The sequence below is a fragment of the Marmota flaviventris genome, chromosome 8 (assembly GCF_047511675.1).
Source record: "Marmota flaviventris isolate mMarFla1 chromosome 8, mMarFla1.hap1, whole genome shotgun sequence".
In the NCBI taxonomy this organism is placed as follows: domain Eukaryota; kingdom Metazoa; phylum Chordata; class Mammalia; order Rodentia; family Sciuridae; genus Marmota; species Marmota flaviventris.
This window is the reverse complement of record NC_092505.1, coordinates 987,777-1,012,212: the sequence shown is the minus strand read 5'-3', so window position 1 is coordinate 1,012,212 and position 24,436 is coordinate 987,777.

Below are 24,436 nucleotides of genomic sequence, written 5' to 3'. Positions count from 1 at the left end.
AGGAGCAGTGGGAGGAGGCCAGAAGGGGCAGGAGAGGCCGGCCACCTGGGAGAAAGGTCTACACTCCATGTCCACGTTCCTGACACGGGGCTGGTGTCGAGAGTAAGTGAATAACACTTGTGACCTGGGAATAAGAAGATAATCCAGTTTTTTAAAAAAGCAAAAGTTTTGAGAAGACCCGGAGGTGCACAAATGACCAATAAGCATGTGGAAATATGCCTGATATCAGTCACGCATCACCAAGATCGAGGGTCCATGGGGTGCCCACTGGATGCTCACCCTTAAAAATAGGCGCCAAGGGCTGGCGAGCACACGGAGCAGCCTGGGAGCCTAAGAAGCCCGTGTGGCCATCCCTCCCCACGCACCTGCTCAGGAGGGCGGAGGCACGTGCACGCGGTGCACCCCATGTAGCTGTGGTTGCTAGAAACCAGCAGGGCCCAGATGGGCTTAGGAGGTGAAGGACAAGCATGCCCGGTGCCTGTAAGTGCTAGGCAGGCCAGACCACGTGGGACAGGGGGCTCTGTCCTGACAGGAATGGGTCAGTGCCGGCCTGTGGCCAGAGGAGGGTCAGTGGAGCAGTCCTGCCTGACAAGCACAGTGGTCAGGAGGTATGTGTCTGTCCAAGCACATTTAACCTTGTGCTTCCATGCCTGTGAATTGCACCTCAATAAAATTAATTTTTTAAAAGCCTGTTGTGCTGTATGTGGGTGAAAGGCCTCAGGGGTGCTGAGAGCTCACAGCTCCCTCTTCTGGGAGTGGGTGGAAAGGCATGAGAGGAAGGCATTGGAGCCAGGGGTCCGAGAGAGTCTGGGAGGCCATGGGTGGCTGGACGTGAAGTGGACAGCAGGGCGCCAACACTCTGGCCCTTGGTTGCAGGTGGGACACAGAGCCCTGGAGGCTGGCTGTGGGTGCAGGCCCAGTGTGCTCCAGCCATAGAGTGCTCCACATGGAGACTCTAGCCGTCTGGTTGACCCCAGCTACAGACTTTCTACATCTCAGGGCCCAGCTCTCCTGGGGCCTTGGGTTGATGCACTCAGTTGTTCGAGGTCTCACCTAAATGGTCAGGGTGGGACAATGATCACCCCCACTACAGACTGTCCCATTCCCACCTCCCAGTCGCCTGATCTCAGCATTCCCAAGCCTGGTCTGCTGCTGCCGACCTGCCCCAGTGGCTCTCCTCTCGGCCTCTCCTGACCACCATGAGGGCCTCCAGCTCACCTCCCTGGTTGGCTCTGTCTGGGGCTTGGGAAAGGGTACCTCTGGGGAGCGTTCCATGCCCCAAGGCCACATGAACTCCCCAGTTCTGTCAGTCCATCCTCAAGTTCTCTTGGGCCCTGGCTGGACCCTCAAGTCTGCACATGCTAAATCCCACAAGAGTGAGGACATTTGCTGGTGCCCTTCTTCCCATGGACCCTGCTGTGTGGCCCTTCCTACACCACTCTGTCTGTACTACCGCAGTGCACAAGTGGACATGGAGAGCGGACGGCTTCTGCTTGGAGTCCTCGGGACCACGTGGTCTGGTTGGCTCTTGAGTGCACATGCCTTAAGTGATAGGTGGACAGAGCACGCATCCCAGTTCCTCTGCTAGGGCTCTTCACGGTTCACGGAGAGTGGGCTCCCCTCTAGGCCAGTGTCCTCCAGGTTGGAGTTCTGTGAGCCTGCCTTCAGGTTCCTTCAGCTGACCTTCCTGCGACCTTCTCCACATGATGACACGAGCCTCTCCACATGCTGACACAGGGGTGCCTGGAACAGGAAGGGCCACCCCCACCCGCTCCTTCTGCACCTTCCTCCCCCTCCTCCACCTTCCTCCTCCTCCCCTCCACCTTCCACCTCCTCCTCCCCTCCACCTTCCTCCTCCTCTCCACCTTCCCTCCTCCTCCCCTCCACCTTCCTCCTCCTCCTCCCCTCCACCTTCCTCCTCCTCCCCTCCACCTTCCTCCTCCTCCTCCCCTCCACCTTCCTCCTCCTCCCCTCCACCTTCCTCCTCCTCCTCCCCTCCACCTTCCTCCTCCTCCCCTCCACCTTCCTCCTCCTCCTCCCCTCCACCTTCCTCCTCCTCCCCTCCACCTTCCTCCTCCTCCTCTCCTCCACCTTCCTCCTCCTCCTCCCCTCCACCTTCCTCCTCCTCCTCCCCTCCACCTTCCTCCTCCTCCCCTCCACCTTCTCTCCTCCTCCTCTCCTCCACCTTCCTCCTCCTCCTCCCCTCCACCTTCCTCCTCCTCCTCTCCTCCACCTTCCTCCTCCTCCTCCCCTCCACCTTCCTCATCCTCCTCTCCACCTTCCTCCTCCTCCTCTCCACCTTCCTCCTCCTCCCCTCCACCTTCCTCCTCCTCCCCTCCACCTTCCTCCTCCTCCTCCCCTCCACCTTCCTCCTCCTCCTCCCCTCCACCTTCCTCCTCCTCCCCTCCACCTTCCTCCTCCTCCTCCCCTCCACCTTCCTCCTCCTCCCCTCCACCTTCTCTCCTCCTCCCTCCTTCCTTCCTTCCTTCCTTCCTTCCTTCCTTCCAGCTAGTAACTCTGAGGTTTCTACCACTGAGCCACACCCCCAGGCTTCTTCTCTGAGACAGAGTCTCAGGAAGCTTCTCAGGGCCTTTTACGTTGCTGAGGCTGCCTGTGATCTTGGGATCCTCCTGCCTGGGCCTCTGAGCTGCTGGGTTACAGGCGTGGGCCACTACACCTGGCAGGACTTTGCTTTTCTACCTGAGGTGGTTCACTCTTTGTGCTGACCCTGCATCCTGTCCAGTACCTGCCAGTTCCCCACAAGGCTGGTATGAAGGGGCACAGTGGTGGCCCCAAGAGGGGACCCTAGTAAGGGGTCACAGGAGATCAGAAATGCTGGCAATAGCTGCTTCTGCCCAGGAAAGCTTCCTCCTGACCACCACTGGCCTAGGGCTCGAATCCTCCCAGAGAAAGTGCAGGCCCGAGGCCCAGGCCCCCAGTGCTGGGCACCCACATCCCAGTCAGGGGACAGGACTGCTCCTGGCCACCAGGAGCCCGACAGCCACCCTGAGAGGGCTCTCCCAGGCAGGCAGATCTCACGGGTGATTCCTGCAGGCCCATCTCAGGGCACCAGCAGCCTAGCAGGGCTACCTGGAGGGCTGAGCCCCTGTCCTCTGGCTCAGAGTGGGTGTCTGATGCTCATTTCCTTCTAACGGGATTCCTTTCTCCTTATTATAGGGCTTGGGAGATACTGGTTCTCTTGCCATCATACTTGGCAAGATGTCACCAGAGGGCATGCGGATGTCACCATGGGGAAGGTGGGCCAGAGGGTCCTGGGGTCACCGTGCTGTTCCTCGGGATGCATGTGAATCTACAGTTATCCCAGTTGGGGAACTGAGTAGGACAACCATGCAGTAGGCCCACCGATGACGAGAAAGCTGCCCAGCTCTAGGGGCCAACTTCCGGGTAGTCACCGAGCGCGGCACTACGTCCAGTGCTGGGGTGTGCCCGGCGCTGCTGGGTCCTCCAGCCTCCCAGTGCTGACCACAGTGCTGGGCTCCTTGACCTCTCGCAGCCAACTCTTGTCCCCACAGCTCCGCAGCTGACAGGTAGGGCCCTGCCTGTGGTGGCCGTGACCCAGGCTCCAGGCTGCCTGGGTCCAGCTCCTTCCCTGAGCATGTGCCCATGGCCTACTGGCCCCTGGGTCCCTGGGAGACAGTCCCAGCAGGGCAGAGACTGTCCCCAGGTACAGGGCCCAGAAGAGAGCGTATGCGGGGAGCACGGAGCAGGTGCTGTCCCCATGGTGCGCCCAAGAGCCCATGGCACTCTCTAGGCTGACCTGGGCTGTCTACTGCTGAACTAGCAGAAACCGGGAGGAGCAGAGCCCGTGAACTACCCCGTGCAGACAGGTGAGCAACTGTGCCACAGGGGGGCGCTGTGGTCCCACGGGTGACAGCAGGTGATCTGGGCATCCTGCAGGGTCAGGGCTGCCTAGAGGACCGCCCCTGCCTGGAGGTTCAGCTGCCTGGAGGCCCGTGCAGCAGCCCCGGGTTGTAGAGACCCCCACTCCTTCCCCAGGGTCGCAGGGCCACCCTGAGTGTCCTGGGAGAAGGGACAGTGAGCCAGCACCGTCCAATCACAGGCAGGAGGTGCGTTGCCCAGAATGGGAAGGCTGACCCCATGCAAGCCAGGCCTCGGCCTCCCTGACCCGGCTTGGAGGCCCGCTGAGCCCAGGGTTCACACTGACTCAATAGGGTCTGCAGGCAAGAGGAGATGCCTCCACCCACCACGTCCTTCCTCTGCCTGACCAGATGTGCATTCCTGCTTCACGTCCAGTTTCACCCAAACCTGAGTTTCCTCCTGGCACTGGAGGGACAGACTCCTCAAATTCAGAGTTTGTGGGTCTAGGGCATCCTTGGCCTGGTTTGTCCCCAAGACTCGGCTCTGAGGGTAAGAAGACACCTCCACTGACCACAAGGCCAGTGACCAGGACTCGGGTCTGGCCGCTGTCCCTGGATGCGGCCCCTGGCTAGAGGGACGGGGGCCTTCCCTGGGACAACCAACACATCCTCCCCTGTGAGTTCTGTGGGTCTTCTCTCCTTGCGGCTGCCCCGTCGTGGTCTGAGGGGACAAGATGCTGCCCATTTAAGATCTGCCTGAGTGCCACCAAGTTCCTCCTGCCAGCCACAAGGGTCCCCAGGACTGTCCCGAGCAGTGACATCAGGATGGCTGCTTATTGATCCCTGTGCCTGTGCTAAATGACCCTTTGGCAGAGCTACCCCACCCTGACGCAGGCCTGTCCCCCGGCTTTGCTGATCTGCGTTTCTTAACTGTGGTAGAGTCCACACGGCACAGCCTGTGTCGCGCTGGGGCACAGGCAGGGGCAGCAGGTCTGAGCAGGTGCAGGCCAGCTGCCCAGCAGACACCAGGGGTCTGCGGCCCGTGCATTTTAAGCTGCAGTGGTGTGGGCTAGGCCCTGCCCCCTGCTGGACAGCCTTCCCCACTGCCCATCTCCAGAACCCCACGCCTCCCCAGCCGGCCCCCCGCCCCGACTCCCCCCAGTGGCCCTGGCAGCTGCCTCCCACTTCGTGTCCCCCCGCAGGTGAGCGGGTGGGAGCCTCCTGGTAGCGTCCTCAGCTCCTCCCGCCACGCACCAAGCGGGTGTCAGGGTGTCCTTGCCTTGAGGTGGAGCATGGTCTGAGGGCCACACTGTCCTTCCTCAGCCCTGAACTTGGGGGCCTTTGCCCCTGGCTGCTGCCAACAAGGCTGCCAGGCTCTCGATGGACCACCACTGCTGGCCAGCCCTGCTCTGCGTGTTCAGCCCCTGCAGCACTGCTCCTGTCCCCAAGCCTTCGTGGGGTGCTCCGGGGCCAGCACTGCCCGCTCGCTGCCCTCCCCATCACAGGCCAGGCCTTCCTAGCTCCAGAACAGGGTGTCCTTCATCAGACAGACTAAGTGGCGTGGCATGTGCTCTGCTGCTGAGCTTTTCTTCTGATGTCTTTTCTGAATTTGTTGTTGACTGGACCCTCATAGGGGTCATGGCCACTAGGGGATACGCAGCTCCTGGCACCTGGTCCTTGGCTCAGCCACTTCTTTGGACTAAGAGTAGCAGTGGACGAGGATGCCACCCCACTGAGGAAGCCTGTGGGCAGTGCAGGCAGGAGAGCCACAGGGCGGGGCCTGCGAGGGGCACAGGCAGGGGCAGCAGGTCTGAGCAGGTGCAGGCCAGCTGCCCAGCTGACACCAGGGGTCTGCGGCCCGTGACTCCTATCAGAGCAGGCTCTGCTCATGACAGAGCCTGAGGCAGAACCCCACAGTGGGGTCACAGGCCTCGAGGCTGGAGCTGACTGGCTGTGATCACCAGGAGGACACTGTCCACAGAGGGTCAGCATTTGGAGACGCCCACTGATGCCCATGATGCACGTTGTGAAAGCAGCTCCCCGGGGTGGCACCACACAGTGGTCTCCTGCCGCCGCTCCGGGAGGCTCAGAGCTAACGAGCTGGACAGTGCAGAGCCACCCAGGACTCGACTCTGCAGCTGGAGGTCCTGCCCCTGCTCCCCCTAGCCACCAGTCACTGTGTCCTCGGAGCCCCCAGGGCCAGGCCCGGCTGGGGAGGGGGAAACCCAGGCAGAGGCCAGGGTCCAGGCCGCTTTGCCCCAGCCGCTGCTGGCCCTGGGGTTTTGGGGTGGCACAGCCCACCCTGAGTGACCTCCACACTGCCCATCAGTCCTGGCTTCTGGTTGTTTTGGGGGCTGGATGGAAGGGGCCTCTGTGACACTCTGCCCTCCTGTGGGCAGGAGTCCCAGGCCCCAGGGCAGCCTCCAAATCTCAGAGCTCGAGGTCAAAGCCAAGATGCATGCAAAAGCTGGAGGTGGGGACCCAAACTGAAACAGGCAGCCACTCCGTGTCCCTCTGGTCCTAGGAACACTCCCGAGGGGAGAGAAGGGAGGGGTGGACATCCAGGTGTCGGGCGAGGGCAACTCTGGGATCTGGGCCACCACCTGGGCAGTGGCCCTCCTGGCCTGGCCTGTGGGGCAGCGTCCTCCATGAGCAGGTCCCAAATCCATGGCTGGTCGGTGCTCCAGGGGGAGGTGCCGCCCGGGACCCTGGCCTGCAGGCCACCAGATGCAGGGAAGAGGTGGGTGGTGTGGGTGCAGTGGCCGCCTGCCCGTCCGCTCCACCCCGAATGTCCCACAGGGCTGTGTCCTTGGTGCTTTCAATCTTTAAAGAGAAGCCTGAAGTTGGAGATTCTCATGTTGAAAACTCTAATTTTTAACTAATTAAAAATTTTAAAATTAGTTCAAACTAATTAAAATTGATTAAATTTGCACTAATTAAAAGTAATTGAATTCCTTTCAAAACACTGTGCACACGTAACCAATGGGCACCCTGGTCTGCTGGCAACGTGCTGGGGAGACGCTGGGCACAGCCACCATGGGAGTGGAGGAGGGCTGAGAAGGGCCGGCCACCTTGGCGCAGTAGGAGGAGGACCAGGTGGCCATGGGCAGCCACATGACCCTCTTTCCTCTCCTGACAGGAGGATCTTGACCCAAGCAGCCCAGCCCCAGCCCAGCCTGGTCCACCACTGCACAGGGTCCACTGGGCTGCCCTGGCCCTCCGGGGTGGGCGGTGGGCACGGTCCTCCAGAGCACCAGCCCCTTGTACGTGGTGCTGGCCTCAAGTGGCTGCCTTGGGTGAAGAAAGAGAGTGACGGTGGAAGGACTTGGGCAGAGGGCCGTGGCGGGGCCCTGGCCGTGGGCAGTGCAGGGTTTCCCTCAGCCCACCATATCTTGCCTTGTGCTGCCACGTGTCCCCGGCTCTGACCACGCTGCTCCTGCCACTCGTCCCAGTGGCTTCTCATCCACTCTGGTGAGCCAGGTCTCTGCCCCTCAGGGTGCCCACCTGGCTCTGTCCAGGGCAGCATGCGGGCGGGCAGAGGGGCCACGCCCAGTGAGCCAGGGTGGCTCTTCTTCACCTGCAGCCAACACATTGTGCTGGGGGATGAGGTGCTGGGCTTGACCCACGCATGAAGTGGCCATTGTAGTGGGTCCTAGACCAGTTCAGCCTCACTGACCATCCCCCTCCACCCCCAGTCCCTCTGACCAGGACTTGGCAGGAGGAGGTAGCAGCTGTCTGTGTGGACAAGGCCCACAGCTCCGCCTGCCCGGTCCCAGCACAGGGTATCCTGGTCTGGCCACTGACTCCTGTGGGGATACTGGGCCCTGCCAGGCCAGGGCACACTGAGGGATGTGAGGGGGGTTGTCCTGGGCATCCCACACTGGACCAGTCCTTGGCTGCAGTCTTGGGTCAGTGTCCATATGGGAAGAGGGGTACTGCCTTCTTCCTGAGACCCAGACAGGAAGACTTGGGGCCCCACTGGCTTGAAGGTGACACTAGGCAGCTGACTCCTGACCCTGGGTGACTGGTTGGTCCCTGGGGCTGGAGGGGAGCCAGCTGACCCCCTGTCTAGGTTGGTCCCCATCAAGCCTCAGCAGGAGCAGATTATGGGGCTCTGGACCCACCCTCAAGGATGGAGCTTTTGAGTCTTGGGACCTCCGTCTGAGGGTCCCAGTCTGCCCACAAGGTCAGGAGCCACCTGGGCTTGGAGGTGAAGGTCCCCTGAGGCCTGGCAGGTCAGGCTGTGGCCACACAGGAAGGCTGGCCTGTAGGGCTTTGTGGACCACAGGAGAGAAACGGACGGCTGAGAGTGGCAGCCTGCGGCTCCACATGCCCATGTTCTGGGCTCCACATGCCCATGTTCCATGTGCCCGTGCTCCCGCGTGCCCGTGCTCCCGCGTGCCCGTGCTCCATGTTTCTGTACTTCTGCGTGCCCGTGCTCCATGTTCCAGTGCTCCCCGTGCCCGTGCTTCCCGTGCCTGCATGTTCGTCCATCTGACTGAGCTCATTAAGAGTTGGCTGCTCCAAAAGAGGACTGGAGAGTTGAATTGAAATCTGCAGCAGTGGGCTGGGGCTGGGGCTCAGCGGCAGAGCGCTCGCCCAGCACATGCCAGGCCCTGGGTTCGAACCTCAGCACCACATAAAAATAAATAAATAAATAAAGGCATAAAAAAATTATATATTAAAAAAATCACCAGCAGGCAGCGTCTGAAGACCCAACCTGCAAGGGCTTCTTGAGATCGGCCCTGCCGGTTGTTTTCACATCTGATTTCCAGGATAGGCAGTAGGCTTCATCTGCCTAATCTAGATGTCAAAACCCACAGAAGTTCATGCAGTTAAGAATCCTCCCGCCCTCCCTCTCCCCGACAGGCAGCAGGTTCCAGTCTGCAGCTCCCAGTCCCACGGAGCCAAGTCACGGCCTGGTGCGTGGTGCGTGCTGGGCAGAGACTCTCCTCTCTGCGCAGGCGCGGGCAGCACTCACTGCCGTGAACCTTGTTCTCACTTCTCGAATCTTGGAGATGGTTCCAAATCATCAACACTCAAAAAGCTTCCGTGTTCTTTTTTTTAACAGTAGCAAAGAACTAGTCACCTTGAATATTCGTCATTCGACTGACACGCCAGGATATTTATGAGGTGAATTGCTAGACACGGGTTTGCCTTCAGAGTGGCCCAGGTACCATGCAGAGATCTATCCTAACATAGCATCCGGCTCTGGTGGCCATGAGGGGCAGGCCGTCCTTGCCAACTGCAGGCCCAAGGACCCCTGTCCCAGAGCTGTGCAGGACACGCAGGAGAACTTGCCCACAGCACAGGGCCCCACAGGCGGTGGACGCTCTGTGTCACTGCTGGGGCAGGGACAGGCAGTGAACTCGTGCACAGCGCGGGACGCGGGCACAGCCTCCTGCCTCAGCAGCCTGTGGCCCAGGTAGGCTCAGCCCCTTGCTGAGTCAGAGAGGCCTGTGTCTGTCGCGGTGACCTCAGGACATGGAGTTGGCAGGGGCTCTTCCCAGGGTTTCACACACTAGTCCCAGCGTGGAGCACCTGGCAGAGTCCCCAGCTGGCTCAGTGGATGTGGCTACAGAGTGGGTTTGGTCCAGTGTGAGGCTGGGCCTGGGCGGCACAAGAGAAGGCTTCCAGCAATGGGCACAGAGTCCAGCAGTGTCCCCAGGGCTGCGTAGGAGCTCTCACACACCCTCAGCAGCCTTAAAGGAAACCCAGTAACTCGCTGCGTGGCCCAGCCCAGGCTTGCTATCCCACAGAAGATCTGCCTGTGCTCTCGGCAGGGAGGGAGTCCAGGCAGAGCCCCTGGTCTTCCCCATGGCCGGGGAAACAGCGGAGCCTGAGGGGCAAAGGGGCTGAGATCACAGGACAGAGTTCAGAAAGCAGGAGAATCCAGAAGTCTGCAGCGTGGACTGCAGTATCGGGCAGGCACCAGGCAGGGTGCTGGGAGGGAAGCCCAGGAAGCTGCTGAAGAGCCACTGGCCACGGAGGGGACGTCCACACTTACACTGCCAGGTGCCAGGCCACCCCGCCCAGCAGAGAGGACAGTTCTCAGCATCAGGAGGGTTCTACCTCAGTCCAGGAGAAAAACCAGCACCAGGCTGACGAACTCTGGTGTTGCCCGACGTGTGCAAACCAGCCTCGAGAGAAGCAGACCGCTCCCCCGAGGCTCAGTGCTCCCAGAGCAATGCTGAGAGGCAACGGGTCCACCATGTGACAAGGACAGGCCACTGGCTGCCAAACTGCAGGAGTGAAGAAACAAAGCCAGAAAATAGGACCCCAAGTGAGGGGCAGTCAATGGGAACAGAGCCAGAGGGGCCACCAAAGTGGACAGCAGACATGGACACTCTGGCAGTGTGAAAGCTGTGCTTTGGGGGCTGGGCGAGGGGCTCGGTGGTGGAGCACTTGCCTGGCATGCGTGAGGCCCTGGGTCTGATCCTCAGCCCCTCATGTAAAAATAGATAAATAAAAGATCCACTGACACCAAAAACCGTTTCAGAAGGGCTGGGGGTGTAGCTCAGTTGGTAGAGGGCTTGCCTCCAATGCAGAATCCCCAGCACCACCACCCCCAAAAGCTACGCTTTTATGTTCAGGAAGGTGGAGAAGGAGCAGAGGGAGCCACTGCGGAGAGATAGACAGGGCCTGAAGACAGCCTGGCCCGGGGACCACAGGCCAGGCCTCCCAGCTCAGAGCCCTCACAAGTGAGCGCTAAGAGGCCAGCAGGGCAGGTAGAGCAGGCACCCTCACAGCACCCCGAGGCCAGCCCCCTGCAAGGCAGACACAAAACACGCCCAGCCTCCCCGAGGGACTCCGCAGACCCCAGGAGGGAGCTCACGCTGGGCACACCCCAAGTTGCCCCAAAGTAGCGGCAAAGCAAGACCTTGACAACCAGAGGAAGGAAAGCGCCACAGAGGCGCAGAGCAAGGGCAGCTGGATTTCACTGGACGCCTTGCTAGGGGGAGGTAGAGGGGGCCTCTGAGGTGCCCAAGGACAGCCTCCCACCTGGGCCTTTCAGACGACGCAGCAGGAAGTCCTGCAGGCAGGAGTGGGGAGCACAAAGGAATGGAAACCACAGGGTGGGGAGCCGGGCACACCCGAGGTCCGAGGTCCTCAGAAAGCTTAGAAGCAGGTGCAGCTCCGTGTGCGTGGTGCTGCGACGGGCCACAGGGCTTGAAGGCCGGGGGCGGGGGGGTCCTGCTGTTGCGGCAAAGCACCTGTGAAGCAAGGCCCATGAATGTATCCACAAACCGGAGAAAGAGAGCCACGCTAATAAGCCAACGGAGGAGACCAGAGGGACAGAAGGCAGAGGGAAGGAAGAGTACCAGAGGGACAGACAGCCTGCAGCCAGCAAGCTGACCGAGTAGCACCCAGGCACCCCCACAGCCTCAGGGCCGGCAAGGGCTCCAACACCCAGCCAGGGTCCTGGGACTGAACAGGAAGCAAAGAGGCCCAGAGATTAAAGGATCACAGGGACAGTGTGACCGCACCGTCCAAGTCGGCTGGGTGGCCATAGGTAGCAGAGCGAGAAACAAGGGTGACTCAGGGAGACGCTGGACCTAGGCACGCACCTCACAGCAAACTTGGGCAGGTGTGGAGCAGACTCCACCAGGAGCAGGCGAGGCAGTGGGTCGCCCGTGCTCTCTGACTCGCTCCAGCGACTGGCAGGGTGCATCGCCAGGTGTCTTCTCAGGAGACTGTGAACCAGCACCCAGAGCAGCCCTCAGAGAAATACCGCGACAACGGGACAACGTTCTCCCCAGCACAGACGGCTCCCCAGCAGGCCACATTCTGGGCACAGAATCATTGTTACTCAGCTTAAAGTATTTGATTCGTCCGAAGCTGTAATTAACAACACAAAGATGTTTGAAAAATATCCAAATATTTAGAAACAAAAATCCAGATATCTAAATAACCCACAAGTCAAGGAAGGGGTCAGAGAGCCTTTAGAGTTAGATAAAGATCAAAAAGGAGCGTTTCAAAATCTGAGAGTTTCCTTGCTTTCTCTGGTTTTAAATGAGCTACTTACATTATTCCAGGTATAGACTGTTTTCCTCTCTTTGCAAATCACTTGTTGTTTAAAAACTTTACACAGTTATTCTGGGGTTTGGAAGCACATCGGCAACTAACACACTCCCCATTCCATCAGCAATGCCTGCCTTGTGGACAGTGCCCTGCCTCCTGGCCCTGTCCTGACCCCTCTCCATCCCTGGGCAGCTAGGGGCCTGGCAGAGCCCCAGTGCCTCTCTCCCATTGTAGTACCATTGCTTCCAATCACCCAATCTGTTACTTTTGCTACTTTTAAAGAACAGTTATATTTTAGATCGATTAATAATAACAGGGATTTTGTCTTATTTTCCTACTTCTCAAACACCTAGTCCCTTGTATGGACTCAAGTCTCTGCCCCAGAAGCCTTCCTCTGGTGCTCCCTGTGGGGCACGTCTCCTGGCGATGGATTCTGTCTGGTTTTGTCCGTCCTTCACGGTGTGGGCCTCCAGTGGGCGGTTTCCCCTGTGTTGTGAGCATACCATTGCTCTCTCTGCTTGGTCCAAAGCAGAGGCAGAAATTCTCAAGCACATGTCAGCAAATTGGGTCCAGCATTCAAGGAGGAGAACGTATCATGACCCCGTGGTTTTATCAGTTGAAAATCAATTAATGTAGCTCAGTGTCCGCCTGGCACAGATCCCGAGGGCCGGGCGTGTCTAGAGATGTGCGCAGGGTGAACCCATCTGCACATTCCCCTCGGCGTCAGCTGAGGGTCGGAGGCACTGCAGCAGCAATGCTCACAGCCAAGGCTCAGGGCTTGGCTTCTAACACCAGTTTCCAGAGGCAGTTTCCTCATGGAAGTGGCTGGTTCTGAACGGGGGCAGACACCGTAGGAAGAGGAAGCCGGAGCAGCCATGGTGCTGCCCGAGAGTAAAGAGGTCTCCAAGAAACAGGCATATAGAAAGGCCACCCTGGCCAGCAGGTCAGAGCGTCACAGGAGCAGGCTGCAGGAGCTGCGCGGTGTTGGATTAAAGCCCAGGTGTACAGTGAACACCCAGTGTCCATGCCGACAGAACAGGATTCCACAATACACAAAGGAATCATGGGGGGAAAGAGGTCTGAACAGAGACTTCCAAATATTCATGTGGATGGTGTCCTCAGGAGGCGGAGTGTGAGCCCACCTGAGCATGAGCATGTGGAGACCTCCTCCCAAGGAGAGGACGATGGAAAAAGAGAAACAGACCCTGTGAGAAACCCCCGAGCCCCTCCCCCAGGTGTCCAGTTCAGCAGTGAGAAACCAGGTGGACACCATGCCCTTGGTGGATGAGCTCAACTCTGTGGTCTTCCTTCAAAGTTCATAAACCCAGTCCAACCACAAGAAAACACTGGACGCCAGCAGCTCCCAGGGGAGCCGCAGTCTACAAAATGCCTGACCAGCCTTCCTCAAAACCTTCCACGTCATCGAAAACAAGGGAAGTGTGGGAAAGTGGCACCGCCTCTAAGAAGAGCCTACCTAGACATTATGGTCACCTGCAATGAGGTTGCTGGTAGGATCCTGGAACAGAAAAGGACACCGGGGAACACTGAGGAGTGTAAAGGACAGACATAGCTACAGCAGTGTCTCAGCACTGGCCCTCAACCATGACAAGCGTGCACACCTGGTGTGGAGAGTGAGGGGACTTTCTACTCCATCACAAAATCAGCAAAGGTCTCACCTGTGGCAAACAGGCACAGATGTCCTTATCAGCAGGCGAGACACATGGGCCCCGGGAGTAGCACTTAACCTAGCCACCCCTAGGGAAAGCCCGAACCTACTGAGTGTTGGGAGGAGGCCACGCCTGCTTCCCCGGGCACCACGGGAGCAGAGCAGGGGTAGCCGCTCCCTGTGGGACCCCAGCGTGGCCAGAGCTCATGAGCTGCACCTGCGCCCACCTTGTGGTCCTGCTGATTCTCTCCGAGGTGTTCGCCCAGGGACAAGAGCATTCGTTCCTGGTGGGACCATTGTAATTGCCAACACTAGAATTAACCCAAAGGCCCACTGGGGTGGGTGGACAAACGGTGCCGCATGGTGGAACAGGGTGCGGCAAGGAGAGGGGCCGGTGTCAAGGTCGTCATTCCCCGTGACAAGTGACGGCCAGTCCAGAGTGCACACTCTGGAGTCTGTCGTGCGAAGCTCTAGGAAACACAAGGCCACCAACAGCGACCAGAAGCAGATCAGCCGTGGCCTGGACGTGGGTAGGGCAGCTGCCAAGCTATTCCCAGAGGCAGGAAGGAATCTCTGAGCCTCGGTTCTCTGGCAGTCTGCGGGTAGCCCTGGGGTCTGACTGCGTGCTTGGGGCTCCCAGCAGACCAGGCATCCAAGACGTGGAGGTCTCCTGACTCGTGGGAGGAGTCTGAGGCCGTGGGGGCCGCAGTGCTGTGGTCCCACTCACCCCAGAAGTGTGTCCAAGTGCTTCTGGACTTTCCAATGGTGGCTGTGACCTGGGCACCCCAGGTCTGCGAACAGCAGCCGTCCACCCTGGCACCCAGGGACAGACCCTCTGCCCCTGGACGTGCTGCAGTCCACGCCATCTCCTTGCGCAGCGAACGGCCTGGGGGAGCAGAATGCTGGGACAGCCATGCCTCTCGTGCGCCCCGTGCCCGTGAGACAGCGCTGCGCTGCTGGCCGGCCCTTCCCGTCTGGCGGCGTGGGAACACGCCCGACCAAGCTTCCTGGCCCTGGGCCATCCCAGTGGGGGTGACCAGATCTGGTCCCCAGCTCGCAGGTGAAATTTCCAGACATCTTTTTCCTTCGTCACGTCTTTAATTTTTCAAATGGGCCTCTCTCTTGCCCGGCTGCCAGGTCAAGGCTGCTGCGGAGACGAGCAGGATCGGCCGCCTCCCCAGGGAGCCGTGTCCATCTGGAGGGCACACCAGACCCTCTCTCCATCCGCTGTGGGTCTCCAGACACCCCTCCAGGGGAGCCAGGCCGGGCCTGGGAGGCCTAATCGGATCGCAGCTCTGGGTTTCGGGCTCATCAGATTGGCAGCCTCCCAGACTGCGCCTCTGAAGACGCACCTCCCTCCTCACCCCTCCTCACGCCCGCACAGGGCGCAGCTGGCGGCTCACAGGGGTGCTCTCTGCCCCAGGTCTGTCTGATGGGGTTCCCTGACCGTGGCCCACGACCTTGAGAACACACTTCACTCTCTCTGGGCCTCAGCTCCCCGCCTCCCGCAGTCTCTGGGCTTTCTTCTTGGACTCTTTGGACTCCAGTTCTGTGCTTTTGTACAATGAAACCAAAACAAGACACGTCTCTCTGCAACGCAGGGTGACAGGGGACGCGCCTTGCTGGGCTCTGAGCTCTGCTTCCAGGAGAGTCAGTTGAGCCTCCCTCCCTCCCCCTGGCCAGCACACACTGTGCAGCACCCTCAGAGGTCCAGGGCGGCCGCTGGGCAGCTCCAGGGCTGTGGTGACTGCAGCGGGGGCTCAGCTGGCCTCGGGGGTGAGGGAGGAGCTCCTGGATGACAAGGACCCTGGGGACCTGCATTCTCATCTGGGGAGGGGATTGCAAGGAGTCTGCGCTGGTTGGGCTAAACACCTCCCCCGTGGCTCAGAACCTACCCTAATTTTGCCTGGGTGTCCACTTCCCTCCCCCACAGCCCCCACGGGGCACCCACCCCTCCCCAGCTAGTCTGAAGCAGTCAGCCCAGTGTGCTGCCTCCACCACCGTCTGTATGTGGAAGTCTGGGCAGACAGTCTCACTCCCTCTGGGATGGCCTGGACTGTGGATGTGAAGGCTGGAGTTACTGCTGCTACCGTGATACCAGAGGGAAGTGCCCTGAGGGTAGGACACATGTGGAGTGCTGCATGGCAGAGTTGTGCAGAATTATGACTGGGACCTGGGTCAGACGGCACCTGAAGCCTGCCTTCCCTGGACTTTGCAGTGTTAAGAGTCAGTGTTCATCAAGAGATGGTGTTTAAAGTTTGAGCTGGGATCTTTGGGACACGGAGTGCCCCTTTGACCCCAGTGCTAGCAGCACCCCTGGGTCTCTGAGTTCTTTCTGGGGGCTCACACGTGTAACAGGGTACAGATCTAGTGCCTGCTAGGTCTAGCCTGCTCTGTGCTGGACACTGGTCGAGGCCTTCATGGCCGAGTGGAGCTCCTTCCCAGCCACACCTGGTGACACTCTGCAGAGGAGGGGCTGAGCCTGGAGAGGGAGCCCAGGCGCCCACCCACATCTCCAGTGCGGGGGGAGGCCAACCTGGAGCTCCAGGCTCAGAGCCGGGGCCACCCTTCTCCCCACGGTGCAGGTGTGTGGGGCCCGGGAGCTCGGCTCCTTTGCTGAGCTGCTTCTCCGTCCCCCTCGTCAGGCTCACGAAGGATGCCCCCAGGACCCCTGTCCCCAGCACACGTCCTGTTTCTTGCTTTGCCTCTTTAGAGCAGAAGCACAAACAGTGACATCTGCACCAACAGCCGCCCCGGCCCCGGGGCCCGGGGAAAACAGTGCCGTGAGGGCTACAGTCATCGTCCCCACTTAGCTTGTTTTGCACTTCCCCTGAGTGTCCAGTGCTTGCTTGTAGGGACCCGGCCTCCCCTGACCGTTTCCATCACCTCTGTCTTTCCTTGGGTCTGGGCCATGCTGCGGCCTGTCCTCCGGTTTCTAGATCTGACCCCTGACAGTATCTAGTCTGCGATTCTGCCTCCTGACGACCTGGGCTTCTGCATCTCGCTTCTCTGGAACCCTCCCAGGCTCCACACGCTCTTGACCTTGGCCTCTTCCTCACGATGTCCTGCTGCGTTCTCACCTTGCAGCTCAGCCCCTCTCTCTGCGTGGGGCTGTCTCCCAGTGGTCAGGCTGAGGCCTTTTGCTGGCTGGGCCTTCCCAGTCCTGCCCATCCCCAGGTGTGAACACCAGCACTTGCTGGGCACCCCTGTGGCTCCCTGGCCAAGCCTCTCCCCTGTGCTGGGCAAGTCTCTGCTTCCTTCAGCAGCTACGTGGCCAGGGCAGACCCAGGAAGCTCCTGGCTCCTGGCTTCCATGGTGACCACTGCTCTACACTGGGCCCGACTTCTCTGCCCACTGTGGCAGGGAGATACCCCAACTTCCTCTCAGGGCCATGGGCACCCCAAGCTCCCCCAGCATCACAGGACACCCAGGGAGTCCCGGTGGCACAGCACGTGGCCATGGTTGGTTTTCTCTGTGGTCCACAATGCTGTGTCGAGGGCTGACTTTCAGTGGGTGACAGTGGGGGACTGCAGGTCCTTGCACTTGTCTAGAAGCACACTGAAGTTGGCCGTCCTGTGGGAATACAGCACCCAGGCCCCTTCCCGGCCTTGCCTCCTGGCCCCGTGCCCGGTGCTGTGCTCCCTGGCCTCAGGGAGGGCCCTCTGTCTGCCCTGTGAGCCCGGCAGCACCCTGCAGGCGTGGCTCGGCTTGGCACCTCGGGAGGCAGAGACTGCTGTGGTCCTGCCTGTGCCAGTGTGCTATGTGGGGCGGGCTGGGGGTCCGCCCTGCCCTGTGTCTGGGGTAGGGCTTGCAGCCCCAGTTTGACGGGTGGGTGTGAATGCTGCTGACCACCCCCACCAAGACGGAAGGGCAGCAGGACTTGCAGAAAGGTGCTGAAGGGCTTTATGTGACCAAGGCTAGGCCCTTGACCTACGTCTCGTCCTCCTCCTTGGGAACGCCCTTGGGAGGTGAGGGCACAACCCAGGCTGGGGAGGTCCCCGGGCAGGGAAAGATGCGACTTCCAGGCCTGGCCGCCAGGCAGCGCACACCTGGCCACTTCCGTTGTCCCTGCTGTGGCATGTGCTGGCTTCCAGGCCCGCATCACGGGATGCTGTGTGGGGGGCTCGGGTCACCGCCCGGCTCCTCTGTGTCGACTTTCAGGGCTGATTTGTATTTTAGGCACAGAAGCGCCGTCTCTCCCAGCCCGCACACTGTGCTGTGTTGCCGGGTCCTGTTCCATTAGCTAATGACGCCTTTCATCGTCCTTCATCTGTCAGAAACAGAAGTTGGCTGGAGTCTCCAAGCTTCACGGGCACCATGTCTCCTTTGTCCATGTTTCTGTCTTAACAACAGAGGTCTTTCCTGGTCCCTCCCTGCCCTCCCTGCCTGGCAAGGGGAGACTTCAGCCTGACTCCAGGGTGAAGGAGGAACGTGAGGCCCGGGGTCACTGGCCTGGGGCAAACAACCTCACCCTCCTACAGGGCCACCCTGCTCTTTCTGCCAGACCGCGGCTTGCAGTTCTGGGGAGCTGTTCCCCCAGCTCTTGGCTCGCACTTGCTCCCCTCCACACGCCGAGGCCACAGGCAATCTGCGCCCACACCTCTCCCTGCCAGGATGACGTTCTTCCCAAGTGACGGGGAGGCAAACAGCAGCAGACAAGGGCTCTGCGCCCCTGCAGTCCAAGTAGGGGACAGAGGGCCCCTGAAGGAATCTTTCAGAAGGCAGAGGTGACGGGGCAGGCTCCCGTGACATCAGCACTAGCCTGTGTCACCCGTGGTCACGGAATGTGATACCCCAGCAGGATGGAGGGCCCCTGCCCTGTCTTGCTGGCTTTGGGCCCTGTGACCTCTGAGCCATGTGGCACTGCCGCGAGTGAGCAGAACCCTGCCCTAGACTCTCCTCAGGCCCCCCACCAGGTCCCCAAGTCACCTGACGGCTGGGGGACAGGCATCCAGCCCCTTGAGCTCTGTTCACACTCCTGGACCATAAGGCTGCCTGGCTTGCCTGAGCCACCCACGGGTCTGGGTAGTAATTTACACCTTTTTGCAGAAAATAAGGGGCAGCTGTGGCCTGACCCCCAGGGATGTCACGTGGTTGGAGAGTTTTTCCTGAGCTCAGTTCAGTGAGAACTTGAGACACTAATTGGAGAAACAAACTTTCAGCACCTGCTGGGCACCATGGACCCTGGGAATTAAGGGATGAGCGTCCTGCCCCGCTGGGGAGACACACTGGACAGGCACCATGACATGGCAGGGCAGTCCCAGGGAGCTCCTGGTCAGGTCACCCTGCCTTCATGGGTAACTCCTTCCACAAAAAATATTGAAAATCCTGTTTTCCAACTGTTGATAAAAAGACCTATGTGTTAATAGTATGCGTGAAACATTTTCTTCTAAGAGCTCTTTTTCTTAAGAGGTTAACAGTAACTGGAGGGTGCTGGGGGGCTTGGTGCTCCCCAGGAGGCAGTGGTACTCCTGCAGCAACGGAGGACTCAGCGTGAGGAGCAACCTGGGGGCGGCTGGGCCGGCGGGTGGGGGGCGAGTCTCACCTAGGCATGCAGGTGTGAGTGTCTGGGGTCAGGGGAGGCAGGTGACGGTGTGTGTAACTGAGGTGGGAGTCGGCCCAGCGCAGGGACGGGGTTCTTTTGCTCAGTTCAGAAGAGAAATCTGCCAAGGCAGAGTGGGGCCCGATGGAGTTGCCAGCTGTCACTGTTACCAGCTCATCCTGGGTTCTGTTGCCCACTCTCAGGAATCGCCAAGAGGCCGGCCACACCATCCCAGCAGGCTCTACGGGGGCTTGTGCCCAAGCGCAAGGGGCCAGTGCAGGGTAGGCTCCCAGAGGTGCTCAGCGCTCGCGGGCCCCTGCAGACTCGGGATTCCTGCTCACGCCTAGTCGGTTGTTTGCGGCAGCGGGGTTGGCACTGGACATGTGGCCTGCACATGAATGCTGGGTCCACCGTGTTGGGCCCACACTGCCACTCCAGGAGGGTCTCCTGTCAGTCAAGTGGAGGCCCACAGTGCCCGCAGGGGGATGCCGGCTGGCCTGGGGGAGGGGTCAGCAGCTGCTGGAGCCAGGGGTGGAGACGATTCTGCCAGGGCCCCTTGGGATGGTGGAAGCCGCAGGCCCTCCCTGAGCTCAGATCCTGAGCCTGACTCGCTGCCCCATGAGATGCCATCCCTCCTCCTCTGCCTGAAGACCAGTTTCTATGTGTGGGGGTCAGGTGCGCAGTGAAGCCTCCTGGGAACAGGCTGGTTTGTCTTATCACTTGAAAGGCCTGTGGTTGGACCTGAGGTGTCCGCCTCTTTCTACAGCAAGTTGTCACTTTGATGGGATTCCCCCTGTACTGGCTTAAATACTGGCTGGACCTTTACATGTGGCCTGCATCTGCCCCGACTCATCCTGGAAAGCCCGTTCTTGAAGGTGTCCTGCGGACTTCCTGCTCCGTCTCCCCACTAGACACACCCAGACCTTACCCGACCCACAGTCCACCCGGTGCTGGGGAAGGGAGGGGTCATGCCAGTGCACAGAGCCCTTGGTGGGCGCCCACCTCTGACAGCGGTCTGTCTCTGGTCACTCTGTGGCCCTCGAGGGCCCTGTGCCTTCCCCCCACTAGAGGACAAGGGAGTGCACAGGTGAGCCGCGAGTGTGCAAGTCATGAGGCCCCCCACCCCCGGTGGTGGGCGTGGCTCCAGGGAGGGGTTTGGCCCGGGGAGAGGGTAGTGGGCGTGGTTCCAGGGGTGTGGCCTGGGAGGCTGGTGGGCGTGGCTCCAGAGAGGGTTGGAGCCCTGGGAGAAGGCCCTGATGGCCAGGGTGGTGCCTCTTCCTGGCGGCCACTCAGTCCCCAGCCCCTTGCAGTGGGTGCCACTCACTGTGAGAGCAGCAGGGAGCGGGCGGCCAGGCCCAGGACCGCAGCCACGGAGCTTGGGGAAAGCGGCCGGGCTTCTTCCCCAGCGAGGTCGGTCATGTTTGGGTACACATGTCGATTCTTGTAGTAAACAGACTGATGTCCGACTGCTGTGTTGATTTCCATAGAAAACAGACTTAGCATGATTGTTCCTGTCACCCACTTGATGTGACACAGTGATTGGGAACCAGCTGGATTCCTTTTGCAAGGAAAGTTAATTAATCTGACTTTTTCAAGCTGATTTTTCTTTTTCCTCCTTCCCTTGTTTTAAAACTAGTTATTATGTGTACATGATGAACTGTAAGCGTGATAAAGGGAGTAACAGCTTGTGTCTCTGTACAAGCTTGGACATGAAAAACCAGTGTGGGCAGGGGTTGTGCTCAGGGGTAGAGCACTTGCCTAGCACGTGTGAGGCACTGGGATGGACCCTCGGACCACCTAAAGATAGATAAAGGTATTGTGTCCATCTACAACTAAAAAATAAATTTAAAAGTGTGTGTGTGTGTGTGCATGTGTGAGGAGCACAGGTATAAAACACAGTGAGCACACTCCACAGTCCTGCTCTGCCCCTGACCTCTACAGTCAATGCCATATTGAAGAGACCTTCCCAAACAGCAGGAGGGACAGGTCGCCCCAGGAATGCAGGCCAAGCCCCACCAGCCAGCTGCCTTGCTTATGGCCTTGAGCACTTCATCCCCTCAGCCCTGGGGCTGCCCTCACAGCCAGGAGGTTGGGTTCTGAGAGTTGAGGACAAAGCCCATGTCCCCACTCCCCTGGGGGTCCTCCAGGGAAGCCGGGGTTTCTGCCTGGTGTCTGCTCCTGGCCCCGCAGTCACTCTGCTCCTGCTGTCCTCCTCCCAGATGTCCACGTCACTCGTGTCCAGCATTCCTGCTCTGAGCACAGTGGGATTGTGGGCACCGCTGCAGGGGTGCTCTGTTCCTGCTGGACCCAAACCCCGAAGCACAGAGGTGCCACTGGCAGGGGGCTTGGCAGTTGGCCAGCCAGTGTGACCCAATTGGAGGCGTGGGTCAGGGCGCGAGGGAGCCGTGCCAGGCACTGGCTGCCTGCTGCTCCCACCAGGACTTCCTCCTCGAGGCCTCGGTTTCCTGTCCTTGCTGGTACTTGGCTGCGTGTTCCCTCGGTTACTACGCAGCCAGCACTGCAGGGCTGGTGTGTGAGGGGCTGCCTCTCCCTCAGACTGCGCCTTGGTTTTCTGCATCTTGAAAGTGGGCTCAGCCTTGTGCCCTTGGGCAGGAGGCCTGCTTGCTGGCCCCGGGCCCCTCCCTGGCTCCTCTCCTAGCCTGCGCTCTGCCTGTGTGCAGCCCGGCTCTGGCTGAGAGTCTGGCAGGGCCGTGGTGAGACCTGCCTCTCCCACACGGGCTTGCCGTGTGCCTTACATCCACCGGCTGCAGTCGGCGCTCCTGTTTGCCCTGTTCCCTCCGCTCCCCTCTCCTCTGGGGCTCTTTCCGTTGGATTCATTTTTATTCCATGCCGATCTTCTCTGAGCTTACCAGTTGTAAACTACTTTCTACTCTCTCAGCAGTCGCCCTTGGGATCAGAGCATGGTTTGGGCTGGTTAAAGTCTAGTACAGGTGACGCCTCTTGTCTCTGCCCGACCTCCAGGCCTGAGAGCTCCCTCTGCCTTCTGTCCCTGCCCTTGCCGGAGTGTGCTGTGGGCTCAGTTCCTGCAGTCATCACGACCGCTTCCTGCCTGCCTGTGTCCTCAGACCACCCGGCTTCCTGGCCTCCCTTCCTCCCCACCCCGAGCCTCCCCCTGGGATCTCACACGTGGCCCCAAGGCCAGAAGCACACCTTCCTTCTTAGGAGCAGACCCTGGCTGACGACACCCGCTGTCCCTGGCAGCCTCTTCCCCCCTTTCTTGGGTGGACTTTCATCCCGGAGCCCAGTGCCTTTGATGGAGGGTGTTCTTTAGGAGGGTCTCAGAGGCCATTGGAACCGCTGATAGTGTCTTCACAGAGTAGAGGACTCTTCCCCACCTGGGGAGGGAGGTGCTCGGCCAGGAGTGGACTCTGGGGGAGTGGGATTAGGCCTGCTCCCACCCAGGTTCTTGCTACAGCAGGACCTCACGGCCCTCCTCCTGGTCCTCTAGCTTCGGGATGCTGAGACCCAGGTCCAGGCTCCGATGCTCGGCTCCCAACACCTGCCTTCAGAGCTGTGGCTCTGCCCTGATGTGGGTTCCTTGTTCTTGTCTTCCCTCTTCTTTCAGACCTTGGTCCTAAAATTTCTGACTGCTTTAGAAATTCTCTGTTGCTTTCAAACAGACACTTTAAATGTTTTTTTTCCCAAGCCAGTCATGATGATGCACATTTGTAATCCCAGGGACCTGGGAAGTAGGCAGGAGGATCACGAGTTCCAGTTCAGCCTGGGCAACTTAGTGAGACCCTGTCTCAAAATAAAAATAAAAAAGGACTGGGGATGTAGCTTAGTGGTAGAGCAACCCAGGTTCAGTCTCCAATATACAAAACAATTTTTCCCCAGGTTTTCTAACTTTTGATGGGCGAGTTGGTCAGCCTCTATTGGAACAGTCACGTCTACGGAACCTTGAATTTCTTACTGATTCATTAAATTTCAGTCAGTCCCTGCAATATGTGTATGAGTGTGTCTTTGTGTTCACGTGTGCATGTATGCACATGTATATATGTGTGTTTGCGTGTGTGTGTGTGTGTGCACATGTGAGGTCCTCACACCTCCCCCTTAACACTGCTGCTTTTTGCTCCTGCCCCTCTGGCTGAGCCACCAGGCAACGTCAGACCCTGGACAAAGCTGTCTCCAGCTCGTCAGACCTTCAGACCCTGGACAAAGCTCCAGGCCTCTGAGCAGAGACAGATGGTGTATGGGTGGGCTGAGCAGTGGCCACTCAGGTGGGAGTGGTGGGTAAAAGGTCCAGCTGGCTCCCAGAGCCAGACGTAGTCATGAAGCTAGTGAGTTCCAATTCGGGGGGTCCGTGACAAGTCTGGAGGGGCAAGCTGCAGCCCTGGAGAGGAGCACGCCTGCCCTTTTCCCGACCTGGCAGGAACCAAGCGTACACAGGTCCGAAGCGAGCTCTCCAGGGGGTCCCCTGAAGCTTCCTTCTACGCCACACAAGCATTTGTTCAGGAAATACTTTAAAAACAAAGCTGCCTAATGAGCTGACTTCTGCTTGACAGGACACATCATTCCAACTCCAGTGGAAGCTACTTTGTCCTGCTTTTTGAAAGAGGTGGCCAGACGGCAGACAAGGACAAGCTGTGCATTTCCATTCTAGTTCTGAGAGTGCTTAGTGGCCTCTGGGGAGGAGGACCCATGAAATATTCAGAACAGAAGTGAATAAAACATATAGGTTCTAGACACAGGCCAGGAAGAGGCTGGGTCCCGCGAAGCCTCTGAGATGGGGAATCTTCTGGAAGAGGCGGCCGCTGCTCCCGGGTCCTCCTGGGACATCTGTGAAGGAACAAGGCACCCAGTACAGCAGCTTGGCTGATGGGACGAGCTGGGGACAGCTGGCTGCAGGCCACGCTGCGCATAGGTCCTCACACACTGCTCCACACCACCCACCCTGAGGTGCAGTGGGCCTGGGGACCCTCCTCCAGAGTCCCACCTCTGGGCTCCCTCTGTCACTCATCAACCCAGAGGGCGGCACATGGCGCTCCAGAGGACCACCTAACACAGCTGAGGAGAGAAGCGGAGGATCTTCTGAACTCTAACGGAAAGAATTCTTTAACTTTTCATCAAAGTTGTGGGAACAGTCCTCCCTGCAGAATTGTCCTTTTGTATCTTCAAAGCAGACCTCAAGATGGGCTTGCTGAGAGTTTTCAAGATGCAGAAAACTCCGTGGAGTGAAACCAAGGCAGCTTCTCGGCAAGGTGGGTAGCAAAAAGAAAAGGGCGGGACTTTACCGGACTTTAAAACTGGACATTCAAAGCAGGTTGGGGACTCACGAGGTTGGATATAATAAAATAAGGAAGGAATGGCCAGCGGCCAGCTACTGCCACAGCGGGGCCAGAAGCA